Genomic DNA, 15,114 nt, shown 5'->3' with positions numbered 1-15,114 from the left:
AACTGGCCTGGCCAAATTATAAACAAATGCGAGTCCTTATTGTCACAATTATATAAACAGGAAGTGTGTCATCGCAGGAATGTTCCACGTTTTTATAACGAGATCGAGCCGACGGCCAAGACATAATGACGAGGACAGGCCGCGGCGCTTCGTCTCACCATTTTACCAGCACAGCGATCGTCTCAAGGGAAGCAGTAATAGGTCAAAATAGAAGTGACGTAATGGTTGCTAATTTGCGGCGACAGCACTACGGTGGCCTGTGCGTACCAGAAAGGACGTCGTTCTTCTTTGTTTGCGTTGTAGGCTCCAGAATGCGATGAAAAACACGAAAAAAAAAAAATGGCGGCTTCAATAAAACAAGGCCCTTGCAAAGCACTGATACATGGTGGAGTAATGGCGACCACTGTTGCCTCACAGCAATGAGGTCACCATTTATCCTCTTCTTCTTCTTCAGTAGGAATGCGTCCTATGCCCTGTGTCCAGACTTGTACCGCCACCCGATGGTGAAGTGGGATACTACAGGACCCTGACACGCGTGTATACCACAACAGTTTTTGCCATTCACACTAACATAGCCGTCAGGAGCAACATGGGGGTTTCGTGTCTTGCCCAAGGACATAACGGCATCAGGTCAAGCAGAGCTGGGAAATGAACACACAACCTTCCAGTTGGAAGACAATTCGCTCAACCACTCATCCGCCATCTCCCTATACATATAACTCTCAACTAAAAGTTGTGAGAATTATGTAAATTTGTTTGGGGAACCACAAACAAATCTCCCCCAACCCTTCTATGGGTCCCACCCGTGACTTTGGGAACCACCAGAGCTGGGAATTGAACACACAACCTTCCAGTTAAAGACGATTCGCTCTACCACTCATCCGCCGTCGCCCCATACATACAACTCGCAACTAAAAGTTGGGAAAATTATGTACATTTGTTTGGGGGACCACAAACAAATCTCCCGTGAACCATCTATGGGTCCAGACCCTGACTTTGGGAACCACCTGAGCTGGGAATTGAACACAAAACCTTCCATTTGGAAGACAATTCGCTCAACCACTCATCCGCCGTCGCCCCATACATACAATTCTCAACTAAAAGTTGTGGAAATTATGTAAATTTGTTTGAGGAACCACAAACAAATCTCCCGCGACCCATCTATGACACCCGACCCTGACTTTGGGAACCACCAGAGCTGGGAATTGAACACACAACCTTCCAGTCGAAGGACAATTCGCTCGACTACTCATCCGCCGTCTCCCCATACATATAATTCTCAACTAAAAGTTGTGGAAATTATGTAAATTTGTTTGAGGAACCACAAACAAATCTCCCGCGACCCAACAATGGGTCTCGACCCTGACTTTGGGAACCACCTGTGCTGAGAATTGAACACAAAACCTTCCATTTGGAAGACAATTTGCTCTACCACTGATCCGCCGTCTCCCCATACATATAATTCTCAACTAAAAGTTGTGGAAATTATGTAAATTTGTTTGGGGAACCACAAACAAATACCCCGCGACCCAACTATGGGTCAGCAGGTATTGGCTCAAACCCCCTGTGAACCCTCATGTGGATGATAAAGTGGTGGAAAATTAATGAATGGACTTCTAGAAAGTCCTATATTTTATACACTGGACCTTTAGAAACATACATATAAGAGACTGCATCCTGCTGAGCATTCAACCTCTAACCAAACCTCAAAGGGTGAGGCTGCTGCTGCACGAATGATGTCACCCTCTCACATCAATAACAGCCGAATAATGGGAAAACAAACCCTTCAAAACTCCAATCTCCATGACTTCCTCCAGCGAACGAGCACCACGTCCACCACGCCCCACTACGCTGGGCACAGGACGTAACACTTCTGCAAAAGCTGATTTACATCTAAATAAATACACGGACCGAGCCCAAAACAATGTGTGGACCTAAAAGAGGAACCGGCAAGTCCAACTTATATTGCCCAATCCGGTCCGGCCCAGCTGCAGGGCAACGATAAGACGGGAGGGGACTGCTGAGTATGAAGTATTGCACGGGAGTCACCCGACTCTTTATCGGTTTATCGGTTACAAGAGTGGAAACAAAAGAAACGGTGGATAAAAATGGGCATAATAGAATGATGTCATGAACAACCGCCATTATTGTTGGAATGATGGAGGTTAGATGGAAGGTTTTTCGGACTAAAAACACACTGGTTTAAGAGAATCTATAATAATCTATAATATCTATAGGATTGGATCTGCTTTTTATCTACAGGGAACCACCAATTTGTGAGCGCTAAATCAGCGCTCGGCAACTGGTGGCTCGTGGGCCAAAACTGGCCCGCCAGCATCAGTATTTAGAGCTTTTATTTTGAAATCAGTAGCTTCATTACCAACATTTTTTAAAAAGTCAAAGTTATTCTCAGTTTTGAATCGGCGCTAATCCAACTTGACAACAGCTATTAACTGAATTAGCTTCCATTAGCTGTTTGTTTGTTTGTTTGTTTATTTGTCTTTTTAATTAGCATGTGACCATTTGTGCTGGTTTCAGTGTAGTTCCAGGCCTTTTGCAGTTTCCATGTGACAAATGCAAAACATCTCCTCCATCATCATCATCAGCATCACCTTCCCACCAAAAACAAAAGAACTCTGCCGTAAAGAAAACTCAGCGGGGTGTCTCTCCATCAATCACTCACTCACTCAGTCAACAAACAAATGCATAACAAAGAGTGTGAAACTTCAAATTTAAACCAACCAAAGCATTCAAGACTCAAAAGATTTACAGGAAAACAATCACTTGGTTAAATATAAATCTTTGAAACGGGGTCACAAAAACTGTGAATACTAACAGTTGCACTTTTTGATGGTGGGCATTTATTAAAAAGTTAAACACATAAACAACAGGAGGGAGCGATCATTCCAAAGGATTTTCCCCTCTGTAAAAACTTTAGATAACATTCAGGAGGTTTAAATGTTCTTGTTTGTAGAGACATTTCATGTTGTTGTCCAATTTGGGACCAAAAAATGTTTTTCCAAAAAATTGTCAAATTTTGGACAACATAGTATAGTATGATGTTTTTGTCAAATTTTGGACCAAATTAAAAAAAAAAGAAATTGTCAAATTTTGGCCGACATAGTATAGTATGACGTTTTTGTCAAATGTGGGACCAAAAAAATGTTTTTACAAAAAATTGTCAAATTCTGGACGACATAGTATAGTATAACGTTTTGGTCAAATTTTGGACCAAATTTTTTTTTTTAATTTTGGCCGACGTAGTATAATATGACGTTTTCATCAAATTTGGGACCAAAAAGAAAAATTTCTCATTTTGGACGACATAGTATATTATGACGTCACGACATAGTATAGTACGAAGTTTTTGTCAAATTTTGGACCAAAATTTTGGACCAAAATTTTTTTTCAAAAATAAATTGTCAAATTCTGGACAACAGTATAGTATGACGTTTTTGTCAAATTTTGGACAAAATTTTTTTTCAAAAAAATAAAAGTCCAATTTTGAACGACATAGTATAGTATGAAGTCAAAACATAGTATAGTATGATGTTTTTGTCAAATTTTTCTTCCAAAAAATTGTCAAATTCTGGACGACATAGTATAACATGCTTAGGTACAGCATACTATACTATGATTACCAGGAGGCCACCAATGAATCTAGATATCTTTAGATATATGTAGACATCTAAATATTGTTGAGCTTAAGTTACTTGGTTTTATTTTGTAGTTGCATATTTGCTCATTTAGTGCACATCTGCTGCAAAGTCATATAACTGGTTTACTTGTTTAATTCAAGTCAACACCGCACTTTACTTTGAATACGTAGGCGCAAATTAACACCAGACCACTTTTGTGATTTTACTGCCCTCTAATGTTAAAGTACTGTAAAGTAACTATAATTAATGTCATTTATAGTTACTCACATTTGCATCAATAATAGTCATGAACTGGCTAATCCACGGTGGTGGTGGTGGTGATGGGGGACCTCAAATCAAATTCACCTTAGGGCCCCATGAAGGCTTAAATCAAAATATACGTGAATACAAAACAACATTTTCCTTTTATCAGCCTCAGTATGTCTGATAAATGTGTACTTGGTGAACTTAGCCCACGCTGGATCCTCTGCGGGGCCTCATTTGAACATCACCAAAAGTATCGGGCTCCAAAAATCTTATCAGCTTGTCGTTCGGGGGCCCCGGGGGTCGCCCCGAAACGTGTTAATCCCTTCCTTCCATGAACACGGCAGCGCAGGATCCTCGCAGTCACAACCAATTACCGCGCTCACGACTCTGACGGCGACCAGGCGTCCCCCCGAGCTTAGCGCAACGCCAAACCTGGAACCTACGTCAGCGTCCAAAACCCTTCTTCTGTTATCACAGTACGCGAAACCAAAGTCAAACCTCATGTGGAAGTACGTGTCGCAGTCTGTACGTTATCAAAAAATATCCGGATTTATATCTGGAGCTGACGCGGCGAAGGATAACGACGGGAAAATGAATTGTTTAGAAGTCGTTCACTGGCTGCACCATTTCACGAAAAGGTGCATTTGACGTTGGACTAATCCTACTTTTAGAAGGAAAAACTCTCCAGTGGTCTATGCATAGCATAGTTTATCAGTCAGGGTCAAGCAGGGATTTGGGCCAGGACCTCAGGGAATGCACTTAGCCAAGGTGGCTGCTGCTCCTCTGTTAGCAGGTACAGGGTGTGCGGGTCAACACGGTCCACCCACCATGTCCAGCATCGTCTGGACGTCCAGTCGCCACTCGTCCTCGCCCGGGAGTCGCTCTCCCGAAGCCTCCCACGAGGAGCGTGGATGTCGAAATAGCGCCGCGTGTCAAAAGGCCACTCCAAATCTCACCAGGGAATCGGTGTGTTGTGTGTGAGGTGTGCGAGGTGTTGAGAGAGGATCCAGGGTGAGGACGGTGAAGACGTGAAGGTGACGGGGAAGGGCTGGGGTTTCCAAGCGACACATGAACGCATCAGACATCAAGTTCTCACACTCTGTCAGTAAGTTCCTATGCAGTTAAGCTAGGAGCTATGATGAGCTACGATGAGCTACATTTGTTTAAGGAAGAATAAAGTGTGACACCCTTTCCCTACGCTAGGTGGATACGCTACCCTTTCCCTACGCTAGGTGGCTCTGCTAGTACGCCCCGGGTAAGTTTGTCAGTATTGTCAGTTGTCTAAGTATAGTACATATTGACTACATGCACAAAGCGTCACTTACTACTTCTGCTAACATATTAGCCGGCTTCTTAACTTCTGGTCAGTTGTCGCTAAGGGGAAACTTGGACTTTGCAAAGTAACGCTAGCAATTAAAACTTCCGTTTACATTGTCTTTTAATAGTTGTTTTAGTCATTAGTCAATCGCCTCCTCTTGAGTCCAAAAAAGGTCCTATTTCATTCAAACTAGGACGTCAACATGTGTTTTTAAAGTCCAGTTTTAATCAGACTATACTAAATATCAACTTAAAAGACTTGCAGCTGCAATAATTGACATGTTATTTCCTCTACTGGATTAAGAATATTTTTTAGTACTAGTATGAGTAGTAGTTTCAAACCCTCCGACTCCACTCTGCTCTTTGGTTTTCCATCATTTCCCGAAAGGCTCAGGTGTCTGCAGAGATTAAGCTAACGTTGCTTTTGTGTTTCCTCCCCCGATTCAATGTCACTCGTCCCTGCTAAAAGTTAAAAAATAGATGCTTTCCGAAGCTTCGGGGAGCAGTGGAGCTTTGTGGAACAGCTGCTGTGGCTCCACTGTTCCCCCTGCTGAGAAGGAGCCTATTTTAACAAGCCGGACCTTTGTCTTTACCCAAGAATGACCAGAGAATGTGGCAACTCCCCGGGTCACTGTGTGTGTGTGTGTGTGTGTGTGTGTGTGTGTGTGTGTGTGTGTGTGTGTGTGTGTGTGTGTGTGTGTGCGTGTGTGTTGGTGATTAGGAAAAAAGGGGTTGGGATGTGGCCTTTGTCCTTGGTCATTCGCATCACTGTGGGAGCACATGCCACCAGAGCTAATTACCTGCCTGCGAGCACCAATTAAAACACCCTCTAATGCCTCTTAACAAGATAAACCTCAGCAACCACAGAAGGCCCACGAGTGCGATCGACTTTGAGAGGAGACCGATGGATCTGAACTCGCTCACTCCCTGCACCAAAAGTCCACAGAGAAAGCCGGGCGATTTTACAGCAAGGGCACACAGGAAGTGTCAATCCACTGCTGCCTCCGTTATTAAAGCTCAGATATCTTCCTGTGTGACTTCTATGATAGAAAACCTTATTTTCCTCTTGTGTGACACAATCTGACCAAACGTGACAACAATGGAGCAGCAGCTCTTGTGTCCACGTGAGGTAAAAACACTGATTTTCTCTATGGAGTTTGGTGCAAGAGAATGACCACATTACCAAGTTATCTACTGCATCTCTACCTATTGTCCATATAGTATAGAAAAAGAAAACTCACATAAGGGCTTTATTTCGCTCTTGTTGACAGAATAGATTCATTGTGTTTTACTTGTCCCTCCGGAGTCGGACACTGTTTAAACGTTAAACTGTTTCTTTCTTTTCCACGGCGTCGTGAGTGAAGCTGTCGCAGCTGGACTCGGACAATAATTACGATAAAACACGGCTGAGTGCTTCTACGAACAAACATGGCCGCCAAGGCCAAAGGAAGGGAAGGGAAGGGAAGGTGGAGGACAAAGAAGGAGAGAAAAACCAAAAACAAACGGCTGAATGAAGGCGTTGGCCCATTACAGCAGTGCTGGTTGGTTTCCTGTAAATGAAAATTAAAGGAACCGTTAAAACAAAGTAGTAATAACAATTCAGTTTTAAAGGTGCATTATGTAATAAATCTAAAGCAACTGGCCATAAAATCCTCCTAATATGTCACAGAGACTCAGGAATAATGTTCATATAACAAACTGAACTCACCAACAACAGTACAGACAAAATATTTGCATTAAAAAAATATTTTGCAGACTGCAAATCATGTTTTTGGCATGTGGCGCCACCTACCGCCGTCTACCAATCATTGCAGTCAGTAGAGTCTCAGCTGCCGAGCAACCACGGGTTGCCAGTTACGTCAGAAAACGAAACCTTAAAGACCTCGGTATTTTGAATTTGAGCGTAGTAACCGTTTTTGGCCACATTCTTACATATGGCACCTTTAATGATTACTTTGTGAGATGGAGCAAAGAAACCAAGAAATATTCACATTTAAGAAGCTGAAAAATCTGAAAAAACATAGTTTTTATTTGTATTTTATTTATTTCTGTGCTAGTTTGATAGAGTTTGGCTCCTCCGTTAAAACGTGTGGACATTTTATATGAAGAATTCTCAAAGATTAAAACCAAACAACACAGATACCAGAATAGAGCCTTGCGGGACGCCACTTTATATTGATATTAGAGTAATGCAGCAGTATCAACATTTAGGACTAGATTCAATATTATAATATGATTTTCATCCATATTTAATTGGTTAAAAAGGTTAAATCTTGTGTGTGTAGCAGGTGTTTGTGTTTTGAAAACCAATTCTTCTTCTTCTTCTTCTTTTTCCCTCCCTCAGTGACGTCGGTGAGCGACACTGACGAGGTTACCGCGCTGAAATATTGCCTCTGGGCCTGGAGGATAAACACATTAGGAGCAAGTCGCCCGGGGCACAAATGTTCTACTTTATAGAATTAGAGCGTTTGTTGTTGTGGTGACAATGTGTCGCCACCTAATTTCACCTAAATCTCAATTAAGCGTTACATTTGTCACTCGGGAGGAGGAGGAGGAAACAAGAGTTTCATTGTCCTGCGTATAAATGATGACGCTTTTTTTTAACTTTAACGTATGCATAGGTAAGATTCTGCTTTAGTCACGTGTTTGTGTTTTGAGAAAATTTGATCAAAACTGACACCATACACTCTTAGAAATAAAAGTGCTAAGTAGAACCGTATAAGGTTCTTCGGCTTGTCCTCATAGGAGAAACCTTTTTGGTTCCACCAAGAACCGTTTTAAAGGGTTCTCTGGATCAAAATGGTTCTTACTGGAACCATTAGTGTTACCAAGAACCCTTGAAAAACCCTTTCTTCTGGTAAAGGGTTTTTTAGAAGCAAATAGTTCCAGGCAGAACCTCAGATCTTGTAGAAGAACCCTTTTGGAACCCTTATTTTTAAGAGTGTATGATGAAATTTAAAACATTTAATCTTGCGTAAACATTGAAATTTACATATATTTTGATATTTACTGTTGATTGAAGCTAATAAATACAGTAGCTATGCTATCTTTTAGCCTCTTTTATTAGCGTACATGGTCTAAACCCATGGTTCTCAAACTGTGGTCTGTGTGCCAACAAAAAAAGGATCCACTGAACTAAAACAACCCAAAAACACGCGTTGACTTAATAATTCACGTCATATTTTAGCGTTATATGTTACCAGACGTACCCATAGACCATATACATAACGAGGGGGACCTATAAGTGGACGATTTTGCTGCTTGAAGCCAATCAGGAAGTAAAAATATAGTGAATAGCCACTAGGGCGGTGGTGAGTTTGAATGGAAGTGTGGGTAAATTAACTTAAACGCAAACTTTCCTGAGAAGTTAGTGGTCTAAGGGAAAACGGACGATAAAGTACGACACATGCCATCACGTGCTAATTGAAAACGCATCATAAACCATTTTTCCATCTATCGCCACCTTTAGGGCAAACGTTTTTATAATCATAAGCCCATATTTTTTAATAGTACGTCATTAGAAAAAGTGTTGAATGGACTCATGTGGAATCTGTTATTGTCCATGAACAGGAGGTGACATATTTACCTGCAGGTAATTTATTTCTCCTCACGTATAATCCACTTCCAAATATTTTCTATTGACACTGAAATTACCCTGACATTACGCTGGATGAGATAACTGCATCCTGCACATCATACACATCATCTTTTTTTTACGAGCATGTGTACCATGTTTACTCGACATAGTTGTTACTGTACTGTAAAAAAAAAAAAAAAAAAAAAAGTGTTGCCAATGTTATAATCAGGTCATTACATAAGGGATTTAAAAAAAAAAAAAAACAAGCAAGCAATGACTTGTGTACATACCAAACTAGATACACGGGGGAAATATTTCATCATTTTAAATTGACTATAAACACGAGCTAAAAATGTATTCGGTGCATGGTTGTGCAGGATCATTTGAAATGAAATTGAGTTGACCCCTCGCCGGCCGAGGTCACGGCAGAGCCCAAATGTCACTTCAGTCAAACTTAACCCCTGCCTGGACACACAGTGTGTCCTCGATCAGGTTTGACAGCAGAGGACGGGAGGTGGAGGGGAGGAACTCGTCTCCCCGCGACGGCTCACTCCAGGGCGACAGTTTGGAAGAGTCCACTTTGACCTCCCCTGACATCAGGGGTTTTTCAGGGGGGAGTGGACGGACGGTCGCTCACACACACACACACACACACACACACCCTCTCACAGGCCGTTTGACCTTTCTAATGACTCCCGGGGACACCGTCCACGTCGCTCTCGTGTCTCGGCTGTTGCGGTTTTTGGCTTTGTCCAAAATCGTGCAGGAGCAGAGGTTGAAGCGATGACTTTCAGCGGAAGCTCCTCTCCTCTCGTCTCCGCTCGGCTCGTCGCTGAGAGGAATAAATCGTGCTCGTACTTGAGCAGAGATTGTAAGTGATTACAAGGCTGCACAAGTTCTGAAATGTATGAATCATCTCTTTACAAATGGAAGAAGAAAAGTGGGTTAAACGGCTGAAGAAGCGGTGAAGAGCTCAGTGATTCCGAGCTTAAAAAAAACAAAAAGAAAACTGACGTTTTGGTTTCCGTGAAGACAAGAAATATTTACGAAAAATAAAGTTCCTTTATAATACGATGATTTCCTGTTGTTTTTAAAGGCGTCTACTGTAAGAATTGTTTTACATTAAATAAGAAAATTAGCACGCCCTCGCGGACCCTGGAATACCCTCTTGTCAGGGTCTTGTAGTATCCCCACGTCACCACCGGGTGGCAGTACAAGTCTGGATGCAGGGCATAGGACGTATTCCTACCAAAGAAGATGACGACGATGCTACGGCTCCCTCAGACACGTCTAGTTCGAGCTGATGGTTTCTTCTTTGCAGATGTTTCCACAACAGAAGAAGAAGAAGAAAAGAAAATCAACCGCGTCCGTCGCGTCACAAAATGTCCCAAAATGATGCCGCGGCGCGATCGACGCAATCGTCGCGTTCGGTGTGAAAACAGCATGACAATGTCTTCCGAGTTCCAGTGTAAACGGAATGAAGCAAAAGCATCGGGACGTCATCGAACATTTAAAAAAAAAAGTCTCTGTACCGTTCTCAAAAATGTCTCAACCAGAGGAGAAGAAAAATGAGGACCAAGAAAAGAGAGGAAGTTGATGACCAATGAAACGGTGTGGACAGTTTTTTGGTGGATGGGGAATAAAACCCAGTCTCGTAGACTTTGTTAGTGGATATTTGATGTTTTTACAATCACACATGAACACAGTGTAATGCTGGGTTTGAGTGCATCTGTTTTTCTGTATTTATGAGAATTTGCAGCTATTCAAATAGCAATTATTCACTTTAAACTTCCCACTGTTTTGGGAACTTAAAACAGACATGAAGTACTTTCTCTAAGCTAATAGCGCCATCCTAAGGCTAGAAAGAGTACAGCAAGTGAATAATGAGCTGCAGGAATTGAGAGGCTGAACAATCTCTCAGGGAACACCTACTGTATTTGAAATTACCTTCCGACATTAAATCAACAAACCCTTCACAATAAATTCTTTAAAATTGCTTCTAAATGATGTTTGAGCGCAGTAGGAAACACATTCTGAGACAACAGGGATACAGAGATACAAACATTTTAATGTAAAAAAATCTGAAAGAGATTAAAGAAAACTAATTTACAGTGGACAAAAACAACAACATGGACAATATGTACAATAGTGAGTGCACATATCAGGAAACCTCTTCAATCAAGTACTGTAAAGTCAGTTCATGTGCGCCATCTGGTGGCATCTGGGAGAACTGCACTTCAAAAAGTAACAAGTGATGTGAACTCATTTTTTTTGGTAGTAAAAAGTATTATTTAAGACTTTTTAAGGTGATTTAACCAAATTTTTTACCCAGAATGTTTCCAATGAGAACACCAGAGTAGCTTTATTTACAAACGTTTATGACTATTCTTGCAAAAAAACACAGTTACATGTTACATTTATTATAAATTTTTTGTTGACGTGTAGAAAAAAAAGTCATACATAAATGTGGATAAATGTTTTTACGGTCTCAACGGAGAAGATGCTCGTGAATCTTTTTCACAATCTTCGTCAGGACGTTCGTGGCCGGAGAAAACGACGCCACGATCTCTTCGATCTGCTCCGTCCTGCAAACCATTCAAACATCAAAACATTTGACGACTTTATTGAGTTTTTATTGAACAGAAGTCACTGCTAGCATAAAAGCTGCACGTACAGATGTTAGGAGAGTACAAATTCACCTATTTTAAAGAGGGTAAACTAGAGAAACGGCACCGGATTCGTACTCACTTGGTGTTTCCGATGATGTTTTTGCAGCTCTCCACTTGAACGACACAGTGTTGATCGATCACACTGACGGAGAAGATCACCTCGAACTTGGTACACGTCCTGAGACTGCTGAAGACGATGAGCACCCTAGAGGACGTTCAAGGTTTAGATTAGTATTTTTAAAAATGTGCTAAACTTTGCACTTCAGCCATCTTTGAAAGATAAAAACCCGTCTTACTGAGAGTCCGAACAGCTGATGTCCAGAATATCGAGCTTCAGACCTCCCCACGCTTTCAGCAGCCGCAGCTCCTCTCCGAGCAGACGACAGCGACTCACCACCAGGCTGACGTCGTGGAGCAGCTGAGTCAACACAACACAGTTTTCAGAACAACTCAATATTGACACACAGGAGCACAAACAATTCATCGATTACTGATGGGTTTTTTTGTGAGAAAAATTTTGTGAATCATTCTGATTTGTGGACAAAACAAGACGTTTGAGAACATGATCATTTGGAGTTTTGGGAACACTGATCAAAATTGACGTTGTCTGACATCTTATGAACCAAATAACTCCACAGTAAGTCTCAATTGGTAGATGCTGGTGTCCTCAGCGTAAAATACAGTAGTTATTCTGAGTTTAGTAAAAAAAACTGTCGCTCTTGTACGAACCGTGGGCACGTGTCGTCTCGTCGGATACTTCTCCACCCAGGACGGTTCACTCTGGACGTACTGGGAGACCAGTGTGTGAACAAGGCAAGCATGACACTGAGATTTCTCATCTAAAAAAAAAATAAAGTTAAAACACAGAAAAGTCAGGAAACGGCCAGTGACAGCTCTGCCCTATATAGAACTACAAAATGTGTCACAGCTGCATAACACAAATAAATCAATAAAAAAATACTGCCATTTTCTTACCATCTAGTTGTAGTTTGAAGTCGATCTCCGTTATTTTCCCCTCAGACTGATCATCATCATTATTATTATCACTGGCTCCTTCTAAATCAAAAAAAAAAGAGAAGAAATACTGAGCTTAAAGGAAAACGGTCACATTTAAAACCAATATTTATCTATTCTGTATGGATTTTACCAGCCTTTAAATTAAGATGTATGCGTATACGTTTGAAATAATCATCCATAAAATGCAGTTTTAATTGATTTACCCAAAATCGCATGGAAAATATTTGATTTAATTCCTTCATAATTGATTACGGTGACATTTTCAGCCATTTTATTAAGTTTGGGGCTGATTAAGTTACTCATTTTAAATGGTTTTATGATCAATGAAACAGTATATTAATGCAAAAACTGAAGAACTATATAATATATTATCTATTATGAACATCACCTGTGGACTTTTCAAACACCAGCTGTAGATGCATGGTGTTGTGGAGGAAAGTGTAGATGGTGCAGTTGTCTTTCTTCTCTCCAACCTTCCATTCGTTTATCCTGAAGTGAACGTACAAAAAAGGATATCATTTTTTTTAAATACACTGATGGTGAAAGGTCTTTATATGTCATTATGTCACTGATATTAGCTCATGTGTGTGAACAACCGAGGAGTTAGAAAAGAAAAGATGCACTTGGTGAACTCACAAGTGCAGCACTTGGACGTGGTTCTCCAGGTTACTGGTCTCAGCTCTCGTCCGCTTGAGTTTAGTGGAATTCTGCTGCTTCAGCAGCTCCAGTTCAGTCATTTCTCTGTAAGAGGGGAGAAAAAAACAAATGAGAAAACAATCTGCGTCCATGAGAGAGAGAAAAAAAACAACAATAACTCAACTCACCTTTCATTATCGGCCAAAGCTTCAGTGACCTTCTTCATTTCTGTTAAAAGAAAACAAACAAAACTCATCAGTGGCAAAATAAAGCTTGGATTAATTCTAAAGTAAAGTAAATTTTTATTATGACGTGTTACTACCTTCCTGCTGCGATTTCAGACTCGGTTTGTCTAATGAACCTTTGTCTTCAACTGTGACGAGTTCTAATAGAGGGAAAAACACTGTTATCAGACTGTAGAACACCAGCACTGTGATATTCTTCATGCATACTTTTATATATAAATGTTCTATTGTTTGTATCTATTGATACCAGTGCGAAACGTACATTTTTAACACATTTGTGCCAATTCAAGCCATTTTAAAGACATAACTATAACAAATATTCATCTCCCTTAAATAAGAGTATCATATCGACTCATCCCCTAATATTTTTTAATACTTCCCTTCCTTTATTACTTCTTTTATATCTAATTTTATTTGTCTTTAACCCTTTTTGCTGCTGAAGACTTTCCCTACTTCTCGACCTGTCATTTTCTGATTTGATGTCACACTGCTGTCTGTCTGTCTGTCTGTTACTGTAAATAAACTTTACTGATGGCTATAAAAAACATCATAACCTACACATCGTACCTGATTCTAATTGACAAATACAGTCATCGAGACTCTTTATCATTTCATCTGCTTGGGCGATCGTTTCTCTCAACTTCTGCTGCTCGTCCTGGGAGAAAAAAGAAGAAAGAGAAAAATGATGAATTACCATCCAGGTTGAGATCAAAATAAATGTCCAAACAAACGACTTTCTCACCAGATTAGTCTGCACGAGATTGGAGTAGAGGACTTCCTTCATCTCGTGAGACTGAGCTTTGCTCGTCTTCCTGAAGAAGTTGTTTCTCACTTTCAAGCTCGCGCCGAAAGACTTGAGCTGTGGATTGAAATAAGGAGGGAATCATTGAATATTAACCAAAAACTATATTCTTATTATACTTTTTTGGGGGGGTTTCTTTGCTCCATATAACAAATAAATCATACGTATTATAAAAATATTTAGTTAGTTGCAGCCCTACTGCACATGTAAACCCAAAAACAAGGATTCAATTTGCTTCTGCTAATAATAATAATAATAATAATAATAATAATAATAATAATACAATATTCATTTATACCTCTTTCTCTGAAGAATTTCTCATCTCTTCCCACAAAGCTTTGTTAACCATCTTCAGAGGTTTGTCGAGGTCCCGCATTCTCACTTTCAGCCTGTCGGGGGAAAAGAGAAATACACTAAACATTTTATCCCTGCAGTTGCTACTATTTCCGGAAGACTCCCATGAATAAAAACAATGACTGAAGCTGTAAAAATCCATATCCAGAGTGAAGTTTGGTGCACACACCCTTCCACTTTCTCCGTGAGGTTCTGGACATCCGTCTCGTACGCCGTCTGTTTAGGACGGGTGACGTGTCGGTCTTTCAGGACGTCAAACGGTGTGCGTTCAGAGTCCGACAAAAGCTGTACGGACACATTTTCAAAAACCGTCACGTTTACTGTCAATAAAGTGTAATATGTGATATAATGATAATAAAAAAAGCTGAACCTACTCTTCCGGGGAGGATGCTCTGTCGAGGGTTATGAATGACAAAGTCTATGTTGAAGAGTTTAAAGAACTCCAACACTGTGATGGAGCCACTGACCAATTTCTGCAATCAAAATATAGGAAAAAAGTGTTACATACAGTAATGGGAAATGCATTTTTTTTACTTGTATGTAAACAAAAATCTACCTTTTGTGCATCACATGTATAGTCTTCAAGCTGAGA

This window comes from Microchirus variegatus, assembly GCF_963457635.1.
Source record: "Microchirus variegatus genome assembly, chromosome: 12".
NCBI classification, from domain to species: domain Eukaryota; kingdom Metazoa; phylum Chordata; class Actinopteri; order Pleuronectiformes; family Soleidae; genus Microchirus; species Microchirus variegatus.
This window is presented reverse-complemented; position numbering follows the sequence as displayed.